We start from the raw sequence: 22,584 nt of genomic DNA on the forward strand, positions 1-22,584 counted from the left end.
GATGCTTGTTCCCTTTGCCATATTGGGGAAATTCTCTCCAATAATTCTCTCCAATATACCTTCTGCTCCCCTCTCTCTTTCTTCTTCTTCTGGAATCCCAATTATTCTAATGTTGTTTCGTCTTATGGTGTCACTTATCTCTCGAATTCTGCCCTCGTGGTCCAGTAGTTGTTTGTCCCTCTTTTGTTCAGCTTCCTTATTCTCTGTCATTTGGTCTTCTATATCGCTAATTCTTTCTTCTGCCTCATTTATCCTAGCAGTGAGAGCCTCCATTTTTGATTGCACCTCATTAATAGCTTTTTTTATTTCAACTTGGTTAGATTTTAGTTCTTTTATTTCTCCAGAAAGGGCTTTTATATCTCCTGAGAGGGTTTCTCTAATATCTTCCATGCCTTTTTCGAGCCCGGCTAGAACCTTGAGAATAGTCATTCTGAACTCTAAATCTGACATATTACCAATGTCTGTATTTATTAGGTCCTTAGCCTTTGGTACTGCCTCTTGTTCTTTATTTTGTGGTGAATTTTTCCGCCTTGTCATTTTGTCCAGATAAGAGTATATGAAGGAGTAAGTAAAATACTAAAAGGGTGGCAACAACCCCAGGAAAATATGCTTTAGCCAAATCAGAAGAGATCCCAAATCGTGAGGGGGGGGGGGGAAGAGGAAAAAAAAGGGTTCAAAAAAAAAAAAAAAAAAAAGAAAAAAGAAAAAAGAAACAAATAAAAAAAGAAAACCAATAATGAAAAAATATAAAAAGGAAAAAATATATATATATTAGATACACTAGTTAAAAAACGTTAAAAATGAAAAGGGTAAAAGTTTAAAAAAATTTAGCAGAAGAAGAGAAAAAAATTGAAAAAGAAAAAAAAATTAAATTAACTGCAAGGCTAAAGAATCATGGGGAGAAAGCCATGAGTTCCGTGCTTTGCTTTCTCCTCCTCTGGATTTCCGCTGCTCTCCTTGGTATTGAAACTGCACTCCTCGTAAGTGAACTTGGTCCTGGCTGGGTTTCTTGTTGATCTTCTGGGGGAGGGGCCTGTTGTAGTGATTCTCAAGTGTCTTTGCCCCAGGCGGAGTTGCACTGCCCTTACCAGGGGCCGGGCTGAGTAATCCGCTCGGGTTTGCTTTCGGGAGCTTTTGTTCCCTGAGCGCTTTCCGTAGAGTCCGGAGGACGGGAATGAAGATGGCGGCCTCCCAGTCTCCGGCCCGGAGGAGCCGAGAGCTCGGGGTCCCACTCCTCAGTGCGCCCTCAGGGAACAGCGTCCAATTACTCCCGTCTGCCTGGCCTCCGGCCGCGCTCCGAGCTCACCGAGCCTGCGACCGGTTCAAGGTAAGCCCGAGCTGTGAGCTCACTCCTCGGCTCCGTCTCTGTAGCCGGCTTCCCTGTTCTAATACCTGCGAGCTCTGCGACACTCAGACACCCCGATCCTTCTGTGACCCTGCGGGACCTGAGGCCACACTGGCCCCGCGTGGGCTTCACCCCAGTTAAGCCTCTGGAGCGATGTCCCTCAGCGGAACAGACTTTTAAAAGTCCTGATTTTGTGCTCTGTTGCTCCGCCGCTTTCCGGGAGCCGGCCCCTCCCCCCGGGGTCTATCTTCCCGTCCCTTTGGATTCACTTCTCCGCCAGTCCTACCTTTCAGAAAGTGGTTGATTTTCTGTTTCTAGAATTGCTGTTCTTCTTCTCTTCGATCTCCCGTTGGATTTGTAGGTGTTTGCAATCTTTAGATAAGCTATCTAGCTGATCTCCCGCAACCTGAAGTAGTCTCAGCTGCTACTTCTCCGCCATCTTGACTCCTCCCCAAGACTCTACTTTTGTAGATTAGGAACATCAAATGTAACTTCAGGATTAAATTTATTATGAATTAGAGGTTCTATATTAGTTTTTGGAAAATAGTAGCATTTCCAAGTAGTAAACAGCATGGTAAGTGATTGGTTTTGTGCTGCTTGCCAAAAGCAGTGAGACACATTGTGGTGTTTTGTGTATATAGGTATGTATGCACAATTAAGATCGTTCCTCCTTTATTTTTTAAGACTTGCAGTAAAATAGATATAAACCTACAATTTACCATTTTAACCATTTTAATTGTTTAAGAATCCTTAATAAGTGTTTAATTCAGTGCCATTATGTGTATTCCAAATGTCATGTAACCAGCATCACCATCTGTTTGTGTGAAATTGTTCCATCATCCCAAGCAGAAGTACACTGTCCATTAGGCAACAATTCCCCATTCTCCTTTTTCCTGGCCCCCGGTAATCTCTATTCTACTTTCTATGAATGTCCTTATTCTAGATATTTCATGTGAGTGTGGTCATGTAATATTTGTCCTTCCTTTTGTGTCTGACTTATTTCGTTTAAGAGGTTTTCGGGGTTCAATCTGTTTTGTAGCACATATCAGAACTTTGTTTCTTTCTTTGGCTTAATGAGAATCCATTTTATGTATATACCACATTTTGTTTATCCATTCATGGGTTGATTATTTTACTTTTGCTGTTGTGAAAACTGCTGCTATGAGCATTGGCTTACAAGTATCTTTATAAGTCCCCATTTTTAATTCTTTTGGGTGTATAGCTAGGAGTGGGTTTGGTGGGTCATGTGGTTACCATAATAAACTTTGAGGAGCTGCCACACTGTTTTCCATAGTGGCTGAGCCATTTTACATTCTTACTGTGTACAAGGATTCCAGTTTCTCCACATCCTTACCAACACTTGTTATTTTCCATTTTTTGATAATTGCCATCCTAGTGGATGTGAAGTAGTGTCTTATTGTGGTTTTTATATGCATTTTCTTGATAATTAATGATATTGACTATTTTTTAATGTGTTTATTGACTATATATCTTCTTTAGTGAAATGTTCAGGGATTTTTTTTGCCCATTTAAAAAAAAGATTTATTTGTTTATTTACTTAGAGAAAGGTGAGATGGGGGAGAGGGAGAGAGATCTTAAGGCTCCATGCTCAGCAGAGAGCCTCTTGTGGGGCTCAACCTCTAAAATTAAAATTAAAAGTCAGATGCTTAACTGACTGAGCTACCCAGGCACCCCTGCCCATTTTTTAATTGGGTTGTCTTTTTGATGCTTAATTGTAGGAGGCTCTTCTTTATGTATCCTGGATATTACCCCTACGCAGAGATATGATTTACAAATATTTTCTCCTTTCTGTGGGTTGTCTTTCACTGATGATAGTGTGCTTTGTTTTGTAGTTGTTGTTGTTTTGTTTTTTGTTTTCTATTTGTAATTTTTTTTTATTTTTTATTTTCAGCGTAACAGTATTCAATGTTTTTGCACCATACCCAGTGTTCCATGCAATCCGTGCCCTCTCCAATACCCACCACCTGGTTCCCCCAACCTTCCACCCCCCCGCCACGTCAAACCCCTCAGATTGTTTTTCAGAGTCCACAGTCTCTCATGGTTCACCTTCCCTTCCAATTTCCCTAAACTCCCTTCTCCTTTCTAACTCCCCTGTCCTCCATGCTATTTGTTATGCTCCACAAATAAGTGAAACCATATGATAATTGACTCTGTCTGCTTGACTTATTTCACTCAGCATAATCTCTTCCAGTCCCATCCATGTTGCTACAAAAGTTGAGTATTCATCCTTTCTGATGGAGGCATAATACTCCATAGTGTATATGGACCAAATCTTCCTTATCCATTCATCCATTGAAGGGCATCTTGGTTCTTTCCACAGTTTGGCGACCATGGCCATTGCTGCTATAAACATTGGGGTACAGATGGCCCTTCTTTTCACTACATCTGTATCTTTGGGGTAAATATACAGTAGTGCAATTGCAGAGTCATAGGGAAGCTCTAATTAGAGAATTGATTCCATTTACTATAGCACCAAGAACCATAAGATACCTGGGAATAAAACTAACCAAAGAAGTGAAGGATCTGTACTCGAGGAACTACAGAACACTCATGAAAGAAATTGAAGAAGACACAAAAAGATGGGAGACCATTCCATGCTCTTGGATCGGAAGAATGAACATTGTTAAAATGTCTATACTGCCTAGAGCAATCTGTACTTTTAATGCCATTCCGATCAAAATTCCACCGGTATTTTTCAAAGAGCTGGAGCAAATAATCCAAAAATTTGTATGGAATCAGAAGAGACACCGAATCGCTAAGGAAATGTTGAAAAACAAAAATAAAACTGGGGGCATCACGTTACCTGATTTCAAGCTTTACTACAAAGCTGTGATCACCAAGACAGCATGGTACTGGCATAAAAACGGACACATAGACTAGTGGGACAGAGTAGAGAGCCCAGATATGGACCCTTAACTCTATGGTCAAATAATCTTTGACAAAACAGGAAAAAATATACAGTGGAAAAAAGACAGTCTCTTCAATAAATGGTGCTGGGAAAACTGGACAGCTATATGTAGAAGAATGAAACTCGACCATTCCCTTACACCGTACAGAAAGATAAACTCGAAATGGATAAAAGACCTCAACGTGAGACAGGAATCCATCAGAATCCTAGAGGAGAACATAGGCAGTAACCTCTTTGATATCAGCCACAGCAACTTCTTTCAAGTTATGTCTCCAAAGGCAAAGGAAACAAAAGCGAGAATGAACTTTTGGGACCTCATCAAGATCAAAAGCTTCTGCACAGCAAAGGAAACAGTTAACAAAACAAAGAGGCAACCCACGGAATGGGAGAAGATATTTGCAAATGACAATACAGACAAAAGGTTGATATCCAGGATCTATAAAGAACTCTTCAAACTCAATACACAGAAAACAGACAATCATATTAAAAAAATGGGCAGAAGATATGAACAGACACTTCTCCAATGAAGACATACAAATGGCTATCAGACACATGAAAAAATGTTCATCATCACTAGCCATCAGGGAGATTCAAATTAAAACCACATTGAGATACCACCTTACACCAGTTAGAATGGTCAAAATTAGCAAGACAGGAAACAACATGTGTTGGAGGGGATGTGGAGAAAGGGGAACGCTCTTACACTGTTGGTGAGATGGTGTGCTTTGATGCAAAAAAAAGTTTTAATTTTGATGAACTCCAGTTTATCCTTTTTTTTTTAAATGCCATGTGGTTTTGGTGTCATATTTAAGAAACTATTGCCAAGTCCAAGGTCATGTAGAATTGCTCTTATTATTTTTTTTTCCTGAGAGTTTTACAGTTTTTAAATTTTTAAATTAGATCTGTGATCCATTTTAGGTTCATTTTTGTGTGTGATATGCAGTATGGGTCCAACTTCATATGGATTTCCAGTTCTACCAGTACCATTTTTTTTTTTTTAAGTTTTATTTAAAGAAGTCCTTTCGGTCTTGGCCCTTATTGAAAATCAACTGGGCATATATGTGAGAGTTTATTTCTGGACTCTGTATTCTGTTCCGTTGCATTGTATGTCTATCCTTATACCAGCATGTTGTTTTTATTACTGTATTAAAGTTTTCTTTTTGATTAACTGGTTTATCATTCTTTTTTTTTTTTTTTTTTTTTAAGATTTTATTTATTTATGAGAGAGAGAGAGAGCGAGCACAGGCAGACAGAATGGCAGGCAGAGGCAGAGGGAGAAGCAGGCTCCCTGCAGAGCAAGGAGCCCGATGTGGGACTCGATCCCAGGACGCTGGGATCATGACCCGAGCCGAAGGCAGCTGCTTAACCAACTGAGCCACCCAGGCGTCCCTGGTTTATCATTCTTAATGTGTACCTTTAAAAATGTTTCTAATATGTATTTTTAAAATTTGCTCTTAATAGTTTCACTTAGTTGACAGTATAACAAGAACTGCAAGTATCAACTTTATAATGAATCCTGTGAGAGTTAGTACACCAGGAAAATTAATATTAAAGCAAGCAGATTTGGGGTTACTTAATTGATACTGCATTTTCTTTGGAAATTATAGGGGAAAACATAAAGACAGGAAGTGAATGTTGTTTGTACTTGCTCACAGAACAAAAAGAATTGGAAAGACCAATTATTTATCTAATCTAGTAAGTGACGCTTTAATTTCCTGTTAAATGTCACTTTATTTTAGTTCCAGAAGTAATCTACTTAATGAAACTCTTTCAGAAATTTCATAAAAGAAAATAATTTGTATTTTGGAGGAGCATTTTGATTAAGGAGCTAGTAATGGCGGACTCTTAATTATTAAGCCAGATCTGAATGACTATGTTTATTAGGCTTTTTTTATGTTACAGATTTCTATCTTAATTTTGTCTCCTTTCAGACTATAGCAAAAATTAGAAAATTAGAACATCAGATGTTATTCTTCGTTGATATACAAATTTTTGTTTTAATTTCTTTTTTATTTTATTTATTTATTTAATTTAATTTTTTTTTTTTTTTTAGACATATATTTTTATCTCCAGGGGTACAGGTTTACACACTTCATAGCACTCACCATAGCACATACCCTCCCCAATGTCCATAACCCCACCCCCCATCCCCCTTCCCCCATCAGCCCTCAATTTGTTTTGTGAGATTAAGAGTTACTTATGGTTTGTCTACAGATTTTTGTTTTTATCACTTTTTTTAGGGGAGGATTATAGCCTCTTCTCCTATATTTTAACTATAGTTCTTAAGTCATTTGGGATTTATGAAGTAAAAATATTTTGTAACAAAAATACTGGGTTATAAATTAAAGGCAGACCTCTTGAAGAAAATATAATTTAACCTTTTTACAGTTTGCTATAAATGAAATAATTCTACACCATTGACCAATATAGATGCCCCTCTATAACTTAGTTGTTTACTTTCACTTTTTTCTGATAAGTCTCCTAATTATTTTAAAAGTTGTTTAATGGCCTTGCTTTATCTATATCCCCATGCATTTATTCTCTCTGTGCATAATTTTGAAATAAATCCTAGACATCGTTTCATCAGTAAATATTCTCGTACTGGGGTATATAGGAACAGACTGCTGGTGTATACAGTTAAGGGCAAATCCATTCAGTAAATATTTTTAAAATTTTTACTATGGTCTGGATGCAGTAGAACAGTGCTAGGGATAGGCAAATGTTTAAAATAGTCTCCTTCTTACATTACAACTTAGAGCCATTTCTTATGCTGAAAATTTATAGGCTCTGAAGTCCTGAAGAGTTTGAGTCCAGCCTTAGAAAAACAAAACAGAATTCTTGAGCCAAATAAGAACAGTGAGTTATATTCTGACATACTGACTCATACTCAGGGAGAGGTAATATAGTATTCTCCTAGGTGTTTTATCGTAAAAGGGAAAAAAACACAGAACTATGCTTGAGACCAGCAATAAAAAATGTTAGAAATATACAAGAGTTAGGCTTATCAGTTATAAATGAATATTATGCTTTTAGATTAGGTGAATTAGAATGATGCAAAACCACTATGCTTTTATCATACTGACTGGATAGTTCCCCCCCCTTTTTTTAGTATAGTGGTAATTTTAAAATTCATTTTCCGTTTTCAGAATGTGCTGGTGATTTTTTAAATTTAGAAGCTATGTCACATATGCCATTTAAGATTTTCATTCTAAATATTTTTATATTACTGTAATTTTCCCTTTTTTTCCAGCTTTGAGATATTGATGGCATTTAATTTCAAATATAATCACAAAATCCTGTTTTTAAGCCTTAATATTTATTGATTTCGATTTCACATACTACTCTTTGTTCTTCTTGCTGTTAACATTTCAGGCCATCATCCTGCCTACACTGAATGGCTGCACTTTTCCTCTTTTTTTTTTTTTTTTTTTTTTTAAGATTTTGTTTATTTATTTGACAGAGAGACACACAGAGAGAGGGAACACAGGCAGGGGGAGTGGGAGAAGGAGAAGCAGCAGGGAGCCCACTGCAGACTCAATCCCAGGACCCTAGGATTTTGACCTCAGCCGAAGGCAGATGCTTAACCCACTGAGCCACCCACGTGTCCCTGCACTTTTCCTCTTAACTGTCTGGATTAGAGAAAGCTCCATTTGAGCCCTTTTCCACAGTGCAAGAGTCCTCTTTATAGAATGCAAATTCGATTTTCTTACTCTGGGTTTTGAAATTCTCAGTGTCTCCCTATTGCCTATGGGTGAAGCTCGAGTATGTCCTATAACATGTTTCTTTACCCAGCTGGTACTTATATTTCTAGTTCCTTCATACTTGGTCTTTATGCTCTCCTCACCCCTTACATGTATGTATATATAAGACGTCCATTCTTTCCTCCTGCTGCTTCTCTCTTCTTTTGAAATCTGATACTTGTGCCAGGTATTCTGGTAGGGCCTTGTATTTACCTTTTTAGAACACTTTTACTATATTGCCAGACTATTTAATTTCTGTTCTATTTAATTTTAGTGTCTTATTTTTCCCCTTTATCTTTGGGGCCTGGTGACTGGGACATAATACGGCACAGATCAATATTTATTGAATGAATGAATGCATATTACTAACCTATTGGTTGTGATATAAATTACCCTAAAATTTAGGAACTTAAAAATTTATTATCTCCTAAGAATATCTCATGACGTGTAGCCATGAAGATGTTGGCTGGGGCTACTTGAAGGCTTGACTGGCCGTCAGAGGGAGGATACTTCCAAGATGGCTCACTCAGATGGCTTTTGACAGAAGGCCTATTTCTTGCTGGCTTTTGGTATAAACCATTTCTGTTGACGTAAACCCCTCCTTAGGGCACCTTGAGTATTCTCATGATGTGGAGGGCCACTTCCTTTAGAGTGAGTGATCTAAGAGAGCAAGGAGGAAGCTACAATGCCTTTTATGATATGGTCATACATAGTCATTAACACTACATTCTGTTCCTTAGAAACATATCACCAAATTTAACTCACAATTAAAACTCTACCCATGCAGGGAGGAGTATCAAAGAATTTGTGGATGTATTTTATAATTACCACAGAATAGAACTGATTGGACCCATGGACCCCACCAAATTAGGTCATTTTCCCTATTTATAAAATAAATTTGTTTAGGAATGCCTGGGTGGCTCGGTGGGTTAAGCATCCGACTTCGGCTCAGGTCATGATCCCAGAGTCCTGGGATCAAGCCCCACATTGGGCCCTCTGCTCTGCGGAGAGCCTGCTTCCTCCTCTCTCTCTGCCTGCCTCTCTGCCTACTTGTAATCTGTCTGTCAAATAAATAAATAAAATATTTTAAAAAAATGAATGTGACACAGGATTCACCATTTTAAGGCTTATTACAGGTCTTCAAAAATCAAACACATTTATCTGTGAACTGTACTTAGATACTTTTAAGAGAGACAATGATAGGTTTTTAAACTTGTAGCTTAAAACGGAATTTAAATTAGTTATATAAAAATTAAAGTCTTTTTAGCCTAATACAGATAACTTGCTCATTCAAGAAAACTTGGAGTCACTAACATATGCCAGGCATTTTAGTAGGTACTGACTATATATCAGTGAACAGAACAGACATTCTTGTCCACCTAGAGATCATGATCTGGTAGAGAGCAGATAGTAAACAGAAAAATAGGTATTTCCCAACTGCAATCAGTACTGTCTACGGAAGAAATGAAAAAGGTGAAGTGACAGAGAGTTATGGGAAGACAGAGTTACTCCTACATTGTGAGAAAAGGGTTGTCAGGAAAGATGACCTTGAAGCTGAGAAGGAAAGGAGTTATCCCTGCCAGGAGCTTATAGGAAGAGCAAACGCCCTGCAGTGTGAACAGTTGGTGTATGAGGAGTTGAAAGAATGCCTGGAGATGTCCAAGGGGGAGAGTGGAATGGAGTTTGAGAGGTAGAAAGAGATTGTGTTATCTAGAGTTTAAGAGGCTATGATGAAAAACCATTAAAGGATTCTGAAGTTCAGTATTACAGTTTTGCTAACCAAAGTAAAAGGCTCTTTGGCTGCAAAAGAGAAAATAGACAAGCAAAAGAAGGCATTATACTAGTCCAGGTGAACCATGATGGCCGCTTGATCTAGAGCAGTGGGAGAGAAGATGGCTCTGAGATCTAGTTTGTAGGTAGAACCAGGTGGACCTAATAGGAAGTGAGGGAGAAGGAATGTAGAGATAGTACCCAAGTTTTTGGCTTGAGCAGACCATTGAATTGTAAGGTCCTTAATTGAGATTGGAGGTCAGTGAGAAGGGAAATAGAGAGTTTATTTTGACAGTGTTGATTTTGTTGTATTTGCCAGTCATCCAGTGGACCTGTCAGATGGCGGACAGTTAGGCAGTGCTGGAACTCACAGTTTTAAGAGGAGATATACAGATGGTATTTAAAGTTGTAGAATAGAGATCTTTTCTAGGGAGAAGATGCCCTGGGAACTCCAACTTTTAGGATTTGCATACATGGGCAGCATTGTTGCTTTCTTCTTAAAAAAAAATCACAAAGGACAAAACTGCAACACAGAAAGTTTGGTTTATTTCTATCTAATGTATATTAAAGACATGTTTTGCTTTTTTAGTTTGGCAGCAGTGTGGCTAAATGAGAAATTTAAATCTCTGTCCATCTACCTGTTGAATGAAGAAGCCACTTTGCCAGCTATGTGACTTTGGAATTTTGCTTCTGGGCCTCAGTTTCCTTATCTGCTAAAGGGAGTAACAGCAGAGTTGTTTGGAAAATTAAAGGAATTTAAAGTGTCTGGGATAGTGTCTGGTACATACTAAAAACTCAGTATTCTTTTATTTTCTTTTTCCTTTGCTCTTAATTTCTTTATATGTGTACCTCAACAGGAGAAGGGTTTGAAACAGGTGGTATATTTATTCTTATACGATGTTAGGTAGGTAGAAATGGAGAGATAAAGACATAACATACAAATATGTGTGTGTGGCATAGTTTCTGAAATATCTGATAACCGTTGATTGCTAAATGTTCATAGCCTTTTTGTCCTGATTTTCTCAGATTGTCATAACTCTCCTGTCTTCACAGAAAGTGATTTTCTGGGGCTCCTGAGTAGCTCAGTCAGTGAAGCATCCAGCTCTTGATTTCAGCTCAGGTCATGATCTCTGGGTTGTAGGATTGAGCCCTGTATCAAGCCCTGTGTCGGGCTCTGCATTCAACAGGGAGTCTGCCTCTCTCTCCCTCTGTAGTCCCCACACCCCACTTATACGCACTCTCTAAAAGAAATAAATAAATAAAGGCCATTTCTTAAATAATGAAACATTAAAAAGGTTTGTTCTTAAATATTTTTAAAGTTTCATGAGTGAGAGAATGAATTACAACAGTATTACAGAAGTTATTACTACTATGTGTTAAAGCTTTGTAATTATTAATATAGGATTCTCAGTTGCATATTAAGTTGTTCATTGTCAGACATTACCTTGAATAATTAAATACTTCTAAGGCAAAGATAAAATGCTAAATTTGAATCTATGAAGTCTGTTTCTAATTCATTCTTCTCCTCCCTCTCACTTGTTCCCCCTCCCTTCCTTCCAAAAAAAGCCGTGACTCAGACAGACTTTTCATGTGTGTCCTGCTGTGGATTATACTCGAGGGGTATTCTGTTACTTTGAAATATAGGCTCATGTGTCTAATATCAAAGGGAATGTATTATTTCAGTAGTCCGTCACCTAAATGTACTCAGTACAGGTACCAGTGTTTTGGAAGAAGGATATGCACTGTGCCGTGGGGCTTGCAGTGGATCTTCTTACCTAGTGCCTTGCATGTGGGATAGCCTGCAAAACCTTAGTCCTTTGTTCTCTATTAGTATTTCTTGGTTCCTATAGATATTGGCAAAGTGGTGTAAGAAACTCCTTTTCCCTTCTAGAACCCTCTGATCAAGTGGAAAACCTTGTCCAGTAGATGTTATCATAGCCCTTTTATGTATGAATTTATATCACTATAGAGTGATACATCTCATCAGTTCTAAGATATACATTTTTTTCTCATATGCAGTATTTTGACACTGGAATCATCTTGCAGTAGATATCTTAGGAAATTATTGTGTCACTTTTTAATTGGCAGTGTTTTTTTCTTGGTACATATAATAGTCATAGTTGGTGGTTTTCTTAGCTTTGATGAAATATGGTAGCCTTTCAACTTTAAGACTCTAGCCATAGGATACATAAATTTGATATTAACTTATGCTCATGTCAAATAAGAATCAATTTTTTTTTTTACTTTTTATAAAATTTCTTTTCAGTGTTCCAGAATTCATTGTTTATGCATCACACCCAATGCTCCATGCAATACACCCACCCCCCTCCCCTCCAAAACCCTCAGTTTGTTTCTGAGTCCACAGTCTCTCATGGTTTGTCTCCCCCTCCAGTTTCCCCCAACTCACTTCTCCTTTCCATCTCCCCATGTCCTCGTGTTATTCCTTGTGCTCCACAAGTAAGTGAAACCATATGATAATTGACTCTGCTTGACTTATTTCACTCAGCATAATCTCTTCCAGTCTGGTCCATGTTGATACAAAAATTGGGTATTCATCCTTTCTGATGGAGGCATAATACTCCATAGTGTATATGGACCATATCTTCTTTATCCATTAAGAATCAATTTTTTAGCGATCAGAATATGTTTTTGCATTTATTTTCTGCTCAGTGTTGGTAAATGTAACAGAGGTCAGCAAACTTTCTGTAAAGGCTACATAATAAATATATTCGGCTCTGTGGCCCCTATTCAGTTCTGCTGTTGTAGCACAAAAGCAGCCTTAGACAACACAAATGAGCATGCTATGTTCCAGTAAGTTTATTTACAAAAACAGTTTAGTTTGGGGGCTGGGAATTTTGCCAATAAGCTAAGTTTGCTAACCCATAGTAGAACATTATAATGATCAACTCACTTCTGAAATATTAGTCCTCCAAATACTTCTAGATCATCTTTGAGGGTTTGCCCACATATTCTATATTTAAAAAGTTTCTTTTCCTTCCCACAGTTGCTTTTCCATTCCATCTATTTGTGTCTTGTGCAAGGTCATCATACTTACCTTTGTGAACCAGTAGATGTTTGTCTTTCTCCCTGTGAATGAATGATCTTTGGTTTAAGTTTGCAAGTGATACTTCAGTTTTTCAACAAATGTTTTGTTCGATAAAGTTAAGATTATTTAAAGTAGGGTCAGCGGAAAACTGTTAACAGATTAATAAGTTAGAGAGGTTTTTTGTTGTTTTTTTTTGTTATTGAGAGAGAGGAGGAGTGACGAGGGAGGGGCAGAGAGAGGGTATAGAGAGAATCTTAAGCAGGCTCCATGCTCAGCACAGACCCTGGTATGTGGCTTGATCTCATCACCCTGAGATCATGACCTGAGCTGAAATCAGTAGTCTTACCCTTAATCTACTGAACCACCTAGGCACCCCAGTCAGCGGTTTTTAATATTGTGTCTGAGAATAATAGTTTACTTTTTTTTTTTTTTTTAATTTTTTAGAGGGACAGAGAGACACAGCATGAGTGTGGAGGGGCAAATGGAGAGGGAGAGAGAGAATCCTAAGCAGGCTCCATGCTCAGTGTGCAGCCCAAAGTGGGGCTCAGTCTTACTGCCCTGAGATCATGACCTGAGTTGAAATCAAGAGTCAGACACCCAACCTACTGAGCCACCCAGGCACCCTGAGAATAATAGTTTACTTTAATTTAGTCCTCTTCCTTGATTGTCAGAGTTGGTACAAGGAAATTGACTATATTTGGATCCATGCCTATAAAGTTTAAGAGGTAACATAATGAAGTTAGCTGAATATGGGAGGTTGTGTAATGAAGTTAAGAACACTAACTGTGGATCCAAATACCCTGATTGAATCTAGGGTTTACTACTTACTAGTCTTGTGACAGTGGGATACTTAATCTCGCTATGCCTCAATTTTTCTATTCTGTAAAATGTGGGTAATAGTAGTACTTTCAGGGTTGTTTTGAGGATTAAATGAATACCTAGAACTTAAGTGTCGTAAATAAGTAAAAATATGATTTCAAGCATAAAATATTTAGAAATATTTCCATTACTACTAAATTTAAATCAGAATAATTTGACACTTAAAATAATAAATACAAAAGGAGCTTGTACTACATAGTGTTTTCTCCTTTTTACCATGAACATATTTCAGATATTATTCTTTCTCTGTATTTACTTAATGGCCACTATCTAGCACCTGGCTCTTGAACGGGAATTTGTGCTTTTCTCAAGGTGCTAATTTTCCAGTCATTTTTCTGACTTTTATAAGACTCATCTTTTGTCTGAATTGCAGAAAGTGGTCTATTGCTCACTAAAGAAACATATTTTTTGTATTCCACTAGAAGCTAAAATCTATGAATTGTTGTTAAGTCTTTATTCTGTATCACTTCCCTGACTTTCAGTGCCTCATAGTGATTTTCTGATAGAATGCTGTAACTATATACAACTTATATTTAACTTTTGTTTGCTGTCAGATGAGACTGGGTTAATAACTGATATATTAAAATAGCTATAGAAAAACTATCATTTTATAGCAATCTTGAGTTTTATTTTTCTTATACCATAACATGTGAAATATAAATTTAGTTTAGCCTGTAATTTTAAAAAGCCTCTTCAATAATATTTCTGTGGTCTCCTGTATTTTCTTCTATAACTGTTAGGTTTAACTATATAAAATTGCTGATACTCTACCCCTTCTGACCTAATAAAAATGGCATTTCATGTGATTCAGCCTAATAGAAAGCAAGAATTTTGTCTAAAAGTCTTTATACTCCTTGTGATTTGGTTTAACTTCACCTGTTTGTGATTTTCATTCATTTAACAATATAAAGAACTTTTTTCATCTCTATTTTATTTTATTTTTTTTTAAGATTTTATTTATGGGATCCCTGGCTGATTCAGTCGATTAAGTGTCTGCCCTGGGTTCAGGTTATGATCCCAGCATCCTGGCATCAAGTCCTACATCGGGCTCCTTGCTTAGCAGGGAGCCTGCTTCTCCCTCTGCCTGCTGCCTCCCCTCCTTGTGTGCTCCCTCTCTCTCATAAATAAATAAAATCTAAAAAAAAAAAGATTTTATTTATTTATTAGAGCACAATTAGGGGAAATGGCAGAGGGAGAAGGAGAAGCCTACTCAACAATGAGCTGGGAGCCCTAACTAGGGGCTTAATCCAAGGATGCTGGGATCATGAGCTGTGCCAAAGGCAGACACTTAACTGACTGAAGTATCCATCTGTCCCATCTTTACTTTTTTTTTTTTTAAGTTTTTTTTTTTTTTTTTAATTAGAGAGCGTGTGCATGCAGGGGAGGGGCAGAGGGCATAGAAACACAAGCTGACTCTGCGCTGAGCATGGAGCCGGAAGCAGGGCTAGATCTTATGACCTTGAGATCAGACCTAAACTGACTGAGTTGGCTGCTCAACCAACTGTACCACCTAGGCACCTCACTTTTTTCATCTTTAAATATTGATAATACACATCTTCCATGGGATTTTGGGGAATTTAAATGGTTGTTTAGAAGCTATTTGTTAAGATCTTATATTCTGGCACCAAGTAAAAGGCTTTGCATATGTTATCTCTAATTCTGACAACAGACTTGAAAGAAGAATTATTATAAATGGTAGAGCTAGTATTTGAGCTCTTTTAATGACCTACTCCTAGAAATTACATAGTGTTACTCCCAACATTGTATTTGATAGAAGAGAGTTCTTTTTCAGGAGGGAGATAGACGACTCCTTCTGAAGATAGGAGCATCTGAGAATTTGTTGACATTTTAAAATCACCACAGAAACCTAAAGACTTTTGGATGTGCTGTCATGATAAAAAATTTATTTTGCCCTTAAAATTTTTTTCTTTTCAAGAATTTTTTTTCTTCCTTTGATTTTGATATGAATGATTTATAGATTAATAATATAATATAGATAATATATATTAATTAGTAGTATAATAGTATATAGTATAATAATATATTAATAGTTACTATATAATTATATAGTATGTAATAGTATAATAATGGATAGTATATAATTAATATATAATATATTAATATATATATATACTGATTATAGATTTATAGTAGTCACTCTTGAGTTCTCTGTCTTGAGATATGGTCTATTAACTGTACACAATGAAAGCAATTTGTCTGAATGTTCTTACTGGTATAGGAATCTAATCTTTCAGTTTTTATTGTGTGATATTTTTTGAAATATATTTTATTATAAAATACGTAATTTATAAGTTGTTTTTAATCATTGATTCTGTATAAGGACTAAACCATATTCCTTGTTTTCCCTGAAATTTTTTTGTATTTACAAGATTTACCTTTTGATTAATTCTTGGTAACAGTTTCCAGACTGCTCCTGGACAATCTGCAGGTCTAGTTGCCGGAAAGAAAATTGCAGACCATGTACAAAATGAGACATATGTGGTAGAGTCTTTTGGTGTATGTATGGAATGAGATGCCAGATTTTCTAGACAGCTGGGGTTGTGAAAGAGCTTTGAAAGCAGAGTGAGAAGATGGGTGTATGTAAAAAGGTCTGAGAACTATGATATAAACTACACCTTTATATTTATGACTAATCTGGGGGGCAGAATGGAAGTATTCTGAAATAAATTGAATTGTGGTATTTCTTCTAATAGTATGTCATATTTGACAGGGGAAATATTGTGTGGAGTATTTTATATTCATCCTCAGATATCACCTGTCAAAATATGCATAAAAATCATAGAGAAATAGTGAAATGGGTTGTTGATTTAATGCCTCATAATGAATCAATGGAAAAACCAGGAATAAAACCCAAGAATATAGTTACCCAGACCACTCTTTCTCATCTGGTCTTCCTTGGCAAACTCTTATTCTTTGCCCTGAATTTTTGGACTATTTTCTTGTTAACTTACTGTTTTTCTTTAAATTATTCTCCTAGTTGACAAGTTTTTTATTTTTAAAAATTTTTATGAAAAAAAATTTTCCTTTGGTTGGTATACAGTTCTGTGAACTCTGATAAATATACAGGTTAGTGTAGTCACTGCCACTATGTGGACATCACCTCAAAAACTTCCTTATCCTATCCGTTCCTTGTCCCATCTCCTTTAACCCCTGGTGACCACTTATCTGTCTTCATCAATTTAGTTTTTTCTTTTCAAGAATGTCCTGTAAATGGAATCATACAGCATGTAACCTTTTGAGACTGGTTTCTTTCATGCAGAATAATGCCTTTGAGAATCATCCAAGTTATTGTAAAAGTCATTAATTAATTCATTTTTATTGTTGAGTTGTATGCCTTTGTCACAGTTTGCATATCCATTAATCTGTTGAAGGACATTTGGGTTGTTTGCATTTTTGGACCATAATGAATTGAGCTGCTATACACTTGTGTTTAGAGTTTGTGTGATCATAAGTTATTTCTCAAGTGCAGGGGTCAGTAAAGGACTAGATATTCTGTATTTTATTTTTTTTTTATTTTAAAGATTTTATTTATTTATTTGACAGAGAGAGATCACAGGTAGGCAGAGCAGCAGGCAGAGAGAGAGGGAGAAGCAGGCTCCCTGCTGAGCAGAGAGCCCGATGTGGGGCTCGATCCAAGGACCCTGGGATCATGACCTGAGCAGAAGGCAGAGGCTTATCCCACTGAGCCACCCAGGTGCCCTAGATATTCTGTATTTTAGACCACAGGATCTCTGTTGTAGTTACTCGGTTCTTGTAACATGAAAGCAGCCATACACAATACATAAATGAATGGATGAGTTGTGTTCCAAGAAGACTTCATTTGTCAAACAGGAGGCAGGCCAGATATGGCATGTGGCCATAATTTGCCAGCCCCTTTTCTGTGGTAAATATCTAGTAATGGATTACCAGGGACATGGTAAATACAGGTTTCACTTGATAAGAAACTGCCAGCCTATTGATTTTTAAATACTCAGTTTAATAATATTTAACTATGGAATGTTGATAAACTCAGACCTTATAGTTCCCACATCAAGCCTACATAATTTATATTAAGATAGACTTTGGTCTTGTCCTACATTAAGGATCTGTTTTGCCTTCTATTTTTATTCATATTCATGTGAGTTCTTTTGGTTTAGATGGATCTTTCCTTCCCAGATAAAGAGCATATCCTTCTTTCAGTGATTTTTATTTGACTTAAGATACTAAGATATTCAGGGATGTTGTGTCTTTCAGGGATGTATCAGGAATATTGAGTCACAGTGAGAGCTGATAGGTTTTTAAATCAAACAGTTGATTTTATCCTTGAAATTGAGTGTAACTGAATAGGCAGCCATCACATCATGACATGTAGTCTGTTTAGAAGTGTTTGTTCATTCTTTCAATACCAGACCCAGACTGGCTGTCCATAATGGAAGCTCATCTAGGAGACCCTTGACTTTGTATTTTGTGTAAGTTCTTGATGACATCTTAGGCATTAAATCTTAGGTTTGTATCCATGTCTTTGGAGGTAGTCTAAGGAACGGGATTCTACAGTTGCTCTGGAAGGCTGTTGTTTCTGTTCATTTTGTCTGTAGGATGCAGAATTAGCTTTCCGTAAGTAATATTTTGTTGTGTTTCCCATGGCTACAAAAGCACGTATTTGGGGTTGAAAGGGAAGCAAAGAATCTTGGCTATACCATTAGCTTGGAGATGGTGAGTAAAGCAGAAGAAGTGCATCTTTTTTATTGTGGTTTATAGTTCGTTTTGCTCTTCTGGAAAAGCAGTGAAGCCCCAGGATCATGACAGCATTATTGAAGTGGAAGAACATTTTGTACTGATCGTAGTCCCACTTGTCTTAATCTTAATGTGATGGTTGAAAGGTTATGTCTGTGAGTGGGAAGTGCTCCTGTTAATACATGCTTTTTATAAGAGGTAAGTCTTTGGAAAATGACCTTTTTCCTACCTTCTGTGGGCTCGGGCACTGGCAAGTGAATCATAGATGGTCTCCTTTGAGAATCAAATAAAAATTGTAGACCATCTTCCTAGAATATACTATATTCACAGATATATATGCAGTTGCAGAGGTTCATTATTCCCAAGCCAGCACTGTCAAATATATCCTCTGTGACATTTGGTTCTTCATATGCTATTCACTAGCTGCATGTGGGTGTTGGGTACTTTAGATGTGGCTGTTACAGCTGAGAAATTCTATTTTTTATTTAATTAAATCAATTTGAATTTAAGTTTTTTTTTTTTAAGATTTTATTTATTATTTGACAGACACAGCAAGAGAGGGAACATAAGCAGTGGGAGAGGGAGAAGCAGGCCTCCTGCTGAGTAGGGAGCCCAATGTGGGGCTCTGTCCCAGGACCCCGGGATCATGACCTGAGCCAAAGGCAGACGCTTAACGACTGAGCCACCCAGGCCGCCCTGAATTTAAGTTTTGATAGCCACATGTGGCTAATGGCTGCTATGTTGGACAACACAGGTCTAAGCTCTTCCGTGTCACCCTGGTTAGAGTCCCTGTAAAAGAAGTTCTTGGGTACGCCGCTTCTTGGGAGTTTGATATGTTCACTTCACTTCTGATCTCTTTGCAGCCAAGCAGTGGTTATTGTATCTGGCTCTGAAGTTACTGAATTTAAACACAAGTTTGGTTGTTGCTAACTACATAACGTTTTTGTAATTTGGGGAGAGTTTCAGAATTTGATCCTGTTTTTCCATAAAGTGCTATCTAGAGCAGGCTTGTTCAGAGACTGTCAGGTGAAGACTGTGCAGTGCTGTACTGTGAGATCTCCCGCATCACCTTGTCCTGCCTTAGGAACACTCTGATGAGTTAGTGCCACCTTTGTTCCTAAGAATTCTATTTTATTTTTTATTCATTTATTTTTTGAAAGATCGTATTTATTTATTTGAGAGAGAGGACACGAAAGAGTGAGCGAGTGAGTGAGCGTGAATGGGGCAGTGTGGGGGGAGGGCAGAAGGAGAGGGAGAAGCAGACTCCGCACTGAGCAGGGAGCCCAATGCAGAGCTCTGTTCCAGGACCCTGGGATCATAACCTGAGCTGAAGCCAGACGCTGAACTGACTGAGCCACCCAGCCACCCAGGCACTCCTGCCCCTAAGAATTTTTAAAGTACATTTCCCATTCTTGAACATTATGTAGTAACAAAATAAAAAGGTTAAGGGCAACTTCCATAAAATCTGATTATAACTTCTAAGCTTGGTGGTTCTCAGTCCTGGAAGCATGTTAGAATCAACTAGGGAACCTGTGAGAAAAATGCCTGAGCTGTAGCCCCAGAGCTTTCAGTTTAAATACGGATGTGTACTAGGCATTAATATCTTTTTTTAAAATCTCTAGTTCATTACAGCGTCCAAGCAAGGTTGAAATTCCCTCATGTGTGAGGTAATTGGTGGACCTGGGCTAGCCATGTTGAGTAAAATATTCTGAATGAGAGATTAATTCATAATCTTTCCCCCTTCCCCTCTTTCTAGCTTGAGCCCAGATTTTAAGGCTTGAGTAAAATATCATCAAGGGAATGGGCCTTATTGTGCTCACACTTTCAGAACCTGTTACCTAAGGAATTCCCTAAAGGTCAGTGTATGGGAAGAGAAATTAGTGGGGTTTTCTTTTTAATCTTTATTACCATTAAATTTATTAGGAAAGTAAAATTACACATTACTCAGGAGCAGAAACGTGGTTTTTAATTGATTAGATTCTTGGTCCTGTTATTATAAATTTGACTAATATAATATCATATTTAGGAAGTAGAAAATGGAGTGCCTGGGTGGCTCAGTCAGTTAAGCAACTACATTTGGTTCAGGTCATGATCCCGGGTCCTGGGCTGGAGCCCTACACTGGGATCCCGACTCAGGGAATCTGCTTCTCCCTCTGCCCCTCCCCCTTTTACGCTAACACTCTCTCTCCCATACACTCTCTCTCAAATAAATAGAATCTTTAAAAAAAAAAAAGGAAATACAAAATATATCTTCTTGGGAATTATTTATTTTTCATTGGCTACTTAAAGGAGCATGCATAGAATATATACATCTATATACTTACACATATATTGCATATCTTTGCAAAGACATTCAAGAAATTAGTAATGACGATTGATTCTGGGGAGGCCACCTGGGGTCCAGTGGTGGCATATTTACCTTTATTGTATATTCTTTTTAGTTTCTTTTTAAAATTTTTATTTATTTATTTATTTATTTATTTATTATCTTATTTATTTATTTGACAGACAGAGATCACAAGTAGGCAGAGAGGCAGGCAGAGAGAGACAGAGAGAGAAGAGGAAGCAGGCTCCTGGTTAAGCAGAGATTCCGATGCGGGGCTCGATCCCAGGACCCTGGGATCATGACCTGAGCCGAAGGCAGAGGCTTTAACCCACTGAGCCACCCAGATGCCCCATAGTATCTTTTTTTAAAAAATGCCATGTATATTTTATTTTTTAAAAGATTTTATTTATTTGACAGAGAGAGACAGCAAGAGAGGGAACACAAGTAGGGTGGGAATGGGAGAGGGAGAAGCAGGCTTCTTGCTGAGCAGGTTGCTCAATGTGGGGCTCCATCCCAGGACCCTGGGATCATGACCTGAGCCAAAGGCAGATGCTTAACGACTGAGCCACCCAGGCGCCCAATGCCATGTGTGTTTTAAACTTCAAAAAGTCTTTTTCAATGGCCAAACATGCTTTTTAAAAGTTTTAGAGGGACATCTGGATGGCCCAGTCGGTTAAACGTCTGCCGTTAGCTCAGGTCATGATCCCAGAGTTCTGGGGTCAGTCCCCATCATTGGGCTCCTTCCTCAACAGGGAGCCCGTTTCTCCCTCTGCCTGCCACACACCCTGCTTGTGCTCTCTCTTCTCTCTGACAAATAAATAAAAAAAAATTTTTTTAAAGATTTTATTTATTTATCTGACAGAGATCACAAGTAGGCAGAGAGGCAGGCAGAGGGGGGTGGGAAGCAGGCTCCCCGCTGCGCAGAGAGCCCGATGCTGGGCTCGATCCCAGGATCCCGGGACCATGACCTGAGCCAAAGGCAGAGGCTTTAACCCACTGAGCCACCCAGGCACCCCTAAAATTTTTTTTTTTAATAACTCTTTTATTTATTTATTTATTTATTTATTTAAGATTTTATTTATTTATCTGACAGAGAGAGATCACAAGTAGGCAGAGAGGCAGGCAGAGAGAGAGGAGGAAGCAGGCTCCCTGCTGAGCAGAGAGCCCGATGCGGGGCTCGATCCCAGGACCCCGGGATCATGACCTGAGCCGAAAGCAGAGGCTTTAACCCACTGAGCCACCCAGGCGCCCCTTAATAAATCTTTTAAAAAATAAAAGTTTTGCAGCTATGCTTATGGTTCTTACTACTTAGAAAGTAGACATTAACCTCATTGTCAATGAAATTGAAGGTACCTGCTTATTATTTGGTATATTTCTTCTTGTTTTGGATGGGTTATTTAGGTATATACATCTGCTTTTTCCTCTTCTGAACCCAAACCTGGGTTTGCCCTTTGCTTTAACATTGTCTTCTGGCCCTTTTGTTTCACCATGTCCAAATTTGTCTCTTTTTATCTTTCCCACTAATCGTTATTCCTTTACTGTACTTCCTAACTTAGTTAATGGCACTCCCATTCATCACTCGGGCTGGAAATCGCCATCACCTTCATCCATTTCCTCTGACCCTGAAAGACATCCCATTCCCAGATTTTTTGTACTGTGTTGGTGACATTTCTCTTGTTTTCCTGTACCGTTGTTCCTCACCCCTACCTCCATAGGCACTGCCTTTTTCACTGAAGGGTCATTGCAGTTTCCATTTCACCATTTACATGATTTTTGGAAATATTTTCTCAACATTTATTACTCTCCTGCTCACTA

At 37.9% G+C, this 22,584-nt stretch overlaps 1 protein-coding gene across 5 annotated transcripts in view; it reads left to right on the plus strand.

Annotated features, from left to right (window-relative positions):
• The window catches only part of WDFY3 (WD repeat and FYVE domain containing 3), a 280,545-nt gene that overhangs the window by 55,940 nt on the left and 202,021 nt on the right, over positions 1-22,584 (plus strand). The window contains exon 1 of one of the 5 annotated variants that reach the window (XM_032862471.1): positions 16,153-16,302. The exons of the other annotated variants lie outside the window; for them this stretch is intronic. The gene's annotated coding sequence lies outside the window, so the exon portion shown is untranslated. Of the gene's footprint in view, positions 1-16,152; positions 16,303-22,584 lie in introns of those variants that run through there. 5 annotated transcript variants of the gene reach the window in all.

The sequence above is a fragment of the Lontra canadensis genome, unplaced genomic scaffold (assembly GCF_010015895.1).
Source record: "Lontra canadensis isolate GAN:19392208 unplaced genomic scaffold, GSC_riverotter_1.0 scaffold1, whole genome shotgun sequence".
Taxonomy (NCBI): domain Eukaryota; kingdom Metazoa; phylum Chordata; class Mammalia; order Carnivora; family Mustelidae; genus Lontra; species Lontra canadensis.